We start from the raw sequence: 8,981 nt of genomic DNA, 5'->3' as shown, positions 1-8,981 counted from the left end.
CCTCCCCGTGGCCGCGACAAGGATGAAGATGATAACGAAGACGAAGATATGGATGATGAGGAGACTGATGAGCAGGAGTTCCAGAAAGCCACAGAGGTCCTGTGCATTGACGGTGGTGCTTCTCTGCATGCAGCGCACCGCCAGCTCAAGCAGTGGGTGCGGGAAGTTAATGCAGCAGAACCACCCGTCGAGTCACGCAAGCCTTTGAAATGGTCCGGCACGCCTATCATCTTTGATATTGAGGACCACCCGGATCGCATAACTGCGGTCGGGTGCTTGCCGATGTTGGTTTCACCAACAATCCGCAACCTCAAGGTCACTAAGATGCTAGTGGACGGCGGGGCCGGCTTGAACCTGATCTCCTCCGCGATGCTCCAGAAACTCCAGATTCCTGACAGCGAGCTCGAAGAGACCGGCACATTTCAAGGAATTAACCCGGGAAGGAGCAAGCCAAAGGGAAAGATCACGTTGCCGGTAACATTTGGCAGCGAGCTGAACTTCAGGACCGAGAGGGTCACGTTTGACGTTGCCGACTTTCCATTGCCTTACAATGGAATCCTTGGCCAACCGGCACTCGCCAAGTTCATGGCAGCCTCTCACTATGCGTACAACATACTGAAAATGCCAGGCCCAATAAGTGTCATCTCTGTCCCTGGCGACAAGAAGGATGCTCTTATCTGTGCCGACAAGATCTACCGGGAAGCAGCAGCTGCAGTAGAACGCAGGACACTTGCCGCTGAAGCTCCCTGGGGGAAGAAGAAGACCAAGTCCGGCAAGAGCTCTGATGCCCACTCCGGCAAGCGCACCTCTTCGGAGTGCTGCGCTACCATCGAGGACACACCATTGAGCTCCACCGGCAAGTGTAAGAAGGCAATGGCAGCTCCACCTGAGACTAAGAAGGTGTTCGCAAAGGAGGATGGCACTGGTGGTACCTTCACCATCAGCGCCATTCTTAACCCCAAATAGGAAAGCGCGCTCGTTGCTTTCCTGCGGGCGAATGTCGACGTGTTTGCGTGGCAACCGTCTGATATCCCCGGTGTTCCTAGGAAAGTGATTGAGCACCACCTTGCCGTCTGTCCTCATGCGCGGCCCGTCAAGCAGAGAGTCAGGAAGCAGGCAGTAGAGCGCCAAGAATTCATCGCAGAAGAAATCAAGAAGTTGGAAGCAGCAGGCTTTGTCAGAGGAGTACTCCATCCCACGTGGTTGGCCAATCCTGTTGTTGTGCGCAAAGCTAACGGGAAATGGAGACTTTGTATTGACTTCACTGATGTTAATAAAGCTTGTCCCAAAGACCCATTTCCCTTGCCGCGTATTGACCAGATTGTTGACTCCACAGCCGGATGTGATTTGCTTTCATTTCTTGATGCATACTCAGGATACCATCAGATCTTCATGGCAGAAGAAGATGAAGAGAAAACCGCATTTATCACCCCGTGTGGCACGTACTGCTTCGTACGGATGCCTTTCGGTTTGAAGAATGCTGGTTCAACATTCGCAAGAGTAGTCCACCATGCTTTTGAGCCGCAAATGCACAGAAATGTGGAAGCTTACATGGATGACATAGTGGTCAAGAGCAAGAACAAGGCGACCCTGATTCAAGATTTAGACGAAACATTTGCAAACCTGCGCAAGATCAACCTCAAGCTTAACCCCGAGAAGTGCGTGTTTGGAGTCCCTTCCGGCAAGCTTCTCGGGTTCTTTGTGTCTCAGCGGGGAATTGAAGCCAATCCCGACAAGATCAAAGCCATTGAGCAAATCGATGCACCAAAGCGCGTCAAGGATGTACGAAGGCTTGCCGGTTGCGTGGCTGCTCTCAGCAGGTTTATCTCTAGATCTGCTGTGCACGCCCTACCATTTTTCAAAATTTTGAAAAAGGCAGGTCCAATGAAATGGACTCCGGAAGCAAAGGCTGCGCTGCAGGACTTGAAGAGATACCTGTCCTCCACTCCAACGCTTGTCGCACCTAAGCCACAAGAGAAGTTGCTGCTGTATATAGCGGCAACCAATCAAGTGGTTAGTGCTACGTTAGTGGCGGAGAGGGAGGCGGATGATGAGCCAGCAACCACGCCAGATCCATCCAGCGACAAGCAGGGGGCTTCGTCGACAAGCTCTGGTCCCAACAAATATGGGTTTGCGCAGGAACATGATAAGATGCCAAGGAGAATGGTGCAGCGCCCAGTTTACTTTGTCAGTTCTCTTCTGCAGGGGGCTAGATCAAGGTACTCTGGTGTGCAGAAGTTGCTTTTCGGCCTCCTCATGGCCTCGAGAAAACTGCGCCATTACTTCCAAGCACATGAGATCACAGTCGTCACTCGCTTTCCGCTGAAGAGGATACTGCAAAATCCAGAAGCAACGGGCAAGATTGTCGAGTGGGTGCTGGAACTGTCAAGCTTTGGCCTCAAGTTTGAGAGCACCTCAACTATCCAAAGGAGAGCATTGGCAGAGTTCATAGCAGAGTGGACGCCAACCCCAGATGAAGAAATTCCAGAAACGAGCATCCCCGTCAAAGAGGCAAACAAAGAGTGGCTGATGTACTTTGATGGTGCCTTCTCGCTGCAAGGAGCCGGTGCAGGCGTGCTGCTTGTCGCACCCACTGGAGAGCACCTCAAGTACGTAATCCAGATGCACTTTCCCAAAGAGCAAGCAACCAACAATACTGCAGAGTATGAAGGTTGCTTGCCGGTCTCAGAATCGCAGCGGACCTTGGGATCAAGAAGCACATTGTCAGGGGTGACTCACAGCTTGTCGTCCGACAAGTGAAAAAGAACTACCAGAGTCCGTTGATGGAAGCGTATGTTGATGAAGTGAGGAAGCTAGAAGAGCACTTTGACGGCCTACAAATGGAGCATATCCCAAGAGCTCAGAATGATATTGCTGATGGCCTGTCAAAGTGCGCCGCACTAAAGTTACCTGTGGAACCAGGGATCTTTGTGCTTAAGTTGACTCAACCGTCCGTAACGCCCTCAACTGGACAAAGCAAGAAGAGGAAGTTGGTTTTCGGCGACTACTTTCCGGCAGAGCTCCCCGAAGCCGCCGCCAAGAAAGTCCCCAAGATCAACACCAAGGATGCTGAGGGGCAGTCTGCTCCGGCAAGCCTTATGGTTTGTTCCATTGAAGCAGACGCTCCCGACAAGTTTTGCTCTGGTAAGCTTGCTGGGGAACATCAAGCTCCGGCAGGACCACAAGTCCTTGCCGTGGAAGCGGATGTTCCCGCAGCAGCAGATGCGCCTTTAGTCCTTGTTGTCGAGCCACAAGCTCCAGCATGGGCACAACAGATTGTCCACTTCCTTCAGATAGGAGAACTTCCCGAAGAACAAGAAGAAGCGGAAAGAGTAGCCCGGCAGTCAAGTATGTACCAGTTTGTCGATAGCATACTGTACAGAAGAAGACTCAACGGTGTGAAATTAAAGTGTATTCGCCGGGAAGATGGACAAAAGCTGTTGGCGGAGATACATGGAGGCATATGTGGCCACCACATTGGCGCAAGAGCACTTGCCGGCAAAGCTTTCCGGCAAGGTTTCTTTTGGCCGACAGCCCTCCAGGATGCAACTGCACAAGTAACCGAGTGTGAAGCATGCCAGTTCCACTCCAAACAGATACACCAGCCAGCTCAAGCTCTCCAGATGATCCCTTTATCCTGGCCATTTTCGGTCTGGGGGCTCGATATCCTCGGCCCCTTCCCCCGAGCTGTCGGGGGCTTTGAGTACTTGTACGTCGCAATCGACAAGTTCATAAAGTGGCCGGAAGTGCAGCCAGTGAGGAAGGTGACAGCACAGTCAGCAGTCAAGTTCTTCAGGTCGATTGTTTGCCGTTTCGGGATCCCTAACAGGATCATCACCGATAACGGCACGCAATTCACGAGCCGCACCTTCATGCAGTACGTCCAAGACCTTGACGCCAAGGTCTGCTTCGCTTCTGTTGCTCATCCAAGAAGCAACGGTCAAGCAGAGAGGGCAAATGCTGAAGTGCTGCGCGGGCTCAAGACCAGAACTTTCGACAGGCTGCACAGGTGCGGAAGGAACTGGATCGAGGAGCTGCCGATGGTTCTTTGGTCGATCAGAACGACGCCAAATCGAGCCACTGGCCAGACACCTTTCGCTCTAGTCTATGGAGCAGAGGCAGTTCTCCCCACGGAACTCGTATACGGATCACCTCAAGTGCTCGCTTATGATGAGCTTGAGCAAGAACATCTGCGGCAAGACGACGCGCTGCTCCTTGAGGAAGATCATCTTCAGGCTGCTGTACGAGCTGCTCGATACCAGCAAGCTTTGCGCCGCTATCATAGCCGCAAAGTTAAAGCCAGAAGCTTCGAGGAAGGCGACCTTGTTCTTCGGCGCGTTCAGTCCGCCAAGAATTCCAACAAGTTGACGCCGAAGTGGGAAGGCCCTTATCGGGTGAGACGAGTCGCAAGGCCTGGCGCTGTCCGCCTTGAGACCGAAGATGGCATTCCGGTGAGCAACTCCTGGAACATAGAACATCTTCGTAAGTTTTTCCCATAAGGCGCGGTTGCCGGAACCCGTTCCGGCAACCACCTTTTGTACAAGTCTTGCCGCTGTTGCATGTAATCCTTTGTACAAAGCCGGGCGCAGATCCCGTGCATAAGTAAAACCCCATGTGCTCCGCACAGCTTGTCCATTTCATGCGTTAGTTCCTTTCTTGCATGCGATTATCTGACACTTTGTGCAGCACCTACATCCGGTAAGCAGTAACGAGCCGAAGAGCTCCATATTATTATTTTCTCTTCTTTCTTTTTCTTTTTAAAGGAAAAGAAGGTTCTCTCGCACACAAGTTTGCCGGGGGGAAGGAGAAGATTGTGGTATGGGCCAGGCATCGTTCAAGCAAAGACTTGCCTTACCGGGAAGCAAATGACAGAAAAGCTAAGTTGCCAAAGTTTGAGCAATCACTTTTTAAATTTTTGAGTTATCTTCCTCGAACGACCCTGCTTTGTATGGAAAACCTGTGCGCGGAGGAACCAACTCGTGGCTAGTTGCGCCCTTACTTTGTTTCGAGTCCGCTCAATAGCTTAAGCGTGCTGCATCTAGTCGCGACAAGGTTTCTTGTCAGAAGCAGCGCCGCCAGCAGGCTGCTGAAGTTCCGCACTCAGCGCTCGCGGCTCAGGCGCCTGCGCCGACAAGTTCCCTAGAAGTGTAGGGTAAAAACATACAAAGGAAGGAATCTAGTAGAGGAAATAACATAGCAATTGATAGACAGAAATAAAGTTATATTACAAAGATAACTTGTCGCAGCTCTAACAGACTGTTTTCATAACATGATCAGCAGCGACAAGGGAAAAGAAGGAATGGACGGCCTAATCTACGCGTCCGCCCTCGACTCTCTTGATCTCGCTCACCTTGTCCACAATGGGTGCGACAAGGGCCTTGAGTGCATCCATATCGGCATCAGGCGGCAAGGACCTGAGGACGTTGGTGAAGCTGAGGCCTGGATTGCGGAAGGCTACCTTCATCAGCACCTTCTGGAGAGCCCCGGCGCAGATTTTGCGCGACTCGTCGGCCAGCTGCTTCGGATCCTCTCCCAGAGCCGCTAGAGTGCCGTCGCCACGCCCTTGAAGAATAGGCTGAGCTTGGCGCTGGGTTGAAGACTCTCGTCGGAAGGATACCCAAAGTCCTCCATCCCCAGCTGCACCAGCTCCTCGTTGATGACTGCGGCAGTGTTCACCAGACCCTCGGTCCAGTGCTCCACTGTGTCTCTGAACGAGTTCTGGGTAACTGCAATGCTCTCCAGCAGCGCCGCGTCAGCCTTGACCTTCTCCGACAAGGTCTTCTCCCGCTCCTTGGCGGCCTCCAGCGTCTGCGTCAGCGTGGCCAGCTTCAGCTCCAGGTCTGCTTTGGCATCCTTGGCGGCGCTGAGCTCCTTGCCCCTCTCAGCGAGAAGGCCTTGCAGCTCACCGTGGGCGGCAGCATCTTTCTCACGCTCACGCTTGAGCGCGGCAAGCTCCTCGCCGCTCTTCCCAATATCGGCCTCCAGCTGCGCCACCTTCTCCTCTAGCTCTTTCTTGGCAGCCTCTGCAGTTGCGCGACGTCCTTTGCCTCCTTGAGTGCCCCGCCAAGTGCTTGCTCACGCTCGGCGAGCTCTTCCTCGTAGCTGTCGAGGTTAGCCTTCCGCTGCACTAGTTCACCTTCCCGCGCGGACTGCTTCTCGGCAGCCAGCCTTTGTTCCTCCTCAGCCTCGGCCTTCTCGAGAAGAAAGGCCGTGCGCTCCTCGTCGAGTCGCTCCCGCTCCTGCGCCAGGGATCGGAGAGCTTCTTGATTTTGGCCCCGGAGCTCCTCCGCGCGCTTTTCCATGTCAACTCCCGCCTTCGCGACAAGCGCTTCCCGGGAAGCCAGCTTGGCTTGCCGGGTGCGGTAGAGTGACAACAGCTTCCGCAGCAGCTGCTCCTCCTCAGGCTCGCCACTGCTGCTGCCGGGCGCGTCAACCAATGACAGTCCAGCAGAGGCGAGCACCTCCCCGTCAAAAGTCTCCCCCTCGACCGGCGCCTTGGAGCTCGACGCCCAGGGTAGCTTGATGAAGATATTGTCACCGGCCTTCAAGTAGGCGCCGGGCTGGGGCTCCTCGGAGCCCGGCTCCGCAGAAGCGGCAGAGGGTTCGGCGGTCGGCACAGCGCCCGGCGCTCCTGCGGCCTCAGGGTCGTTAGTGCGATCGCCCGACCCCTCGCCGGCTTCCGCAGCAGCAGCCCCGGCAGCCTCCTCGCCGGCGGTCTCATCAGCACCGGCACCTTCCTCGCCGGCGCCCTCTGTCTCCATTGGCTCAGCCGAAGATGGGTCTGAAGAACGAAGAAGGGAGGAAAATCAATCAAAAATCCAAGAAAGGAAAAACGGAAGAAGCAGAACCCAAGGGAAAGTTTCTGGGCAAGTGGATTACCTGCGCCAAGATCTTCAGTTGCGGCCTCGGTCGCCGCAGGATCAGTAGTGCCGTCCCTTGCCGGAGAGTCCCCCCCTGCCGGAGAGCGCTCCCTTGGCGGCGCAGTTGAAGCAGGTGGCACTTCGGGACCGGCCTCCGGGCGCTCCTGATGAGGCTGCTCTGCTCCTGCACAAGTCAACAAGCAAGATATCAACAAAGGAAAAAGCACTCAAGCGCGCCCGGTAGTAGAAGGCTAAACTATGAACTTACGCTGGGGGCTGCGCTGGGGGCTGCTCTGAGGGGTGATTGCCGGGTCCGTCAAGGTGGTCTCGGGCCCACCTCCTGCCGACACGATGGGGTCATCCTCGATGACGATCACCGCGGCCTTGGCCCTCTTCGCCGCTCTCTGGGCCAGTGTTCTGAAAAGAAAGGAGTCCAGATTGGAGCAAGTCAGATACAAGATATAAACAGCAAGATTGAAGGATTATAAGAGCATCAAAGAAACTCACTCTTCTTCCTCCTTGTCGGAGCTGAGCGCGGAAAGATCAAAGTCCGGCCCTCCTCCGGTGCGGCGAGGTGGAGGAGTAGGATCCCTTGCCCGCTTGGCAGGGGCAGTGGCAGTGGCCCGGGAAGATCCCGCTCCAGTTGCCGCTGTTGCGTGAGGCGCTCCCGCGGCAACATTGCTTGCCGCGGTAGAGCGCGTCACGCGGCTCGGTGGCTGTGGAGCCGGCTGCCGCCCCACTGCGTCCCCGGCCCTGCGAGGACGCCTCCTTGGCGGGGCCGGGGGCTCCGCCTGCGGCAAGTTCTCTGAAGGCTCAGCCTCCTCCTCGCCGGCCTCGCTCGGCTCGGCTTCGGAACCGGCAGGCTCCTCCTCGCCCATGAACTCCGCGCGTTCGGCAAGGTTTGCCGCCTCTGCAGCCTCCGCCTCCTCCACAGTAAACCCAAACACACCCGCAGCAGCTGCGGCCGCAGCCTCTTCCGCCCTAGTAGCGATGAGCTGCAGCTCCTCGTCGGTGGTGTCACGGGTGAGGCTCTTCTGCTCGTCAGCGTGGACCGGCACTTCCTCCAAGGTGTCGAAGAACGCTCGCACAATGTCATCCGCAGGCTCTTGCCAAGTTGGGACGATGCCGTGTGAATCGCACAACGGCATCATGGCGCGGATCCGGTCAAGCGAAGAGTTATTGCACAAAGGAACTACGCCCCTCGGCAGTGTGAATGGGTGCTGGGGGTCGCGTTTGAATAATTCCAAGAGCATTGCGTCCAACTCCAAGACGGTGAAGTTGTAGTTGAGGCCCGGCCGCAGCCTCATGATGTCCGCCGAATTCTTGAATTCCCAGGCGGGCCTCCCCCTCTCCTATAGGGGGGCAATGCGGCGGCGGAGGAAATCTGCCCCGACAGCACCTACGGTGAGCCCGGCAAGCCTGAGGCGAAGAATCCTAGTGATGGCGATCTTCAGCCTCTCGTCTTCTGGGGCCACGTTGCTCCAGTCATTGCCGCGCACTATTGGAGTTTGGCGCACGACGGTGAAGGGCTGCGGATTCTCCTCAACGATCCAGCACCACTCCGCTCTCCACTCCTCCCACTTGCTGCGGAGCTCACCCTCCATGTACGCCTCTTTCTTGCCGACTCTCGAGACCCAGGCAATCCCTCCGGCAAGCGGCTCTCCTCTCTCTACCCGGGGTATGAAGAAGTGGCGGAAAAGGGCTACACTAGGGTGGACTCCGACAAAGTTTTCGCACAAGTGTGTGAAAACTGCCATGGTCAGGACAACATTGGGGGTGAAGTCAAGGAGGCGGAAGCCATATGTGTTCATAATATCATAGAAGAACTCCGAGAAGGGCGGGCAGAGCCCGCAATAGAAGAATAGCGGGAAGAACGGGTACCCATTTGGAGCCAACTCCGAGGCAGCGGCCGGGAGTACCCTCGTGCGCGGATGCGCACGCGTCTCCGTCGCCCAAAAGAGGTAGAAGTACTCCCTCAGCTCCTGCACGCCGAGCTGGGGGGTGAAGATCGCCCGCTCCTTCCGCAGCGCCGCGAGCCGCTGCGCCTCGGCCGACTTCACACCCTTTCCCTTGTCGGCTTTCGGGGCCATGGCGGAGGTGGTGGGGAAGGTCGACGGCGTG

This window comes from Triticum dicoccoides, chromosome 3A (assembly GCF_002162155.2).
Source record: "Triticum dicoccoides isolate Atlit2015 ecotype Zavitan chromosome 3A, WEW_v2.0, whole genome shotgun sequence".
Classification (NCBI taxonomy): Eukaryota; Viridiplantae; Streptophyta; class Magnoliopsida; order Poales; family Poaceae; genus Triticum; species Triticum dicoccoides.
Note: the sequence above shows the minus strand (reverse complement) of the source record.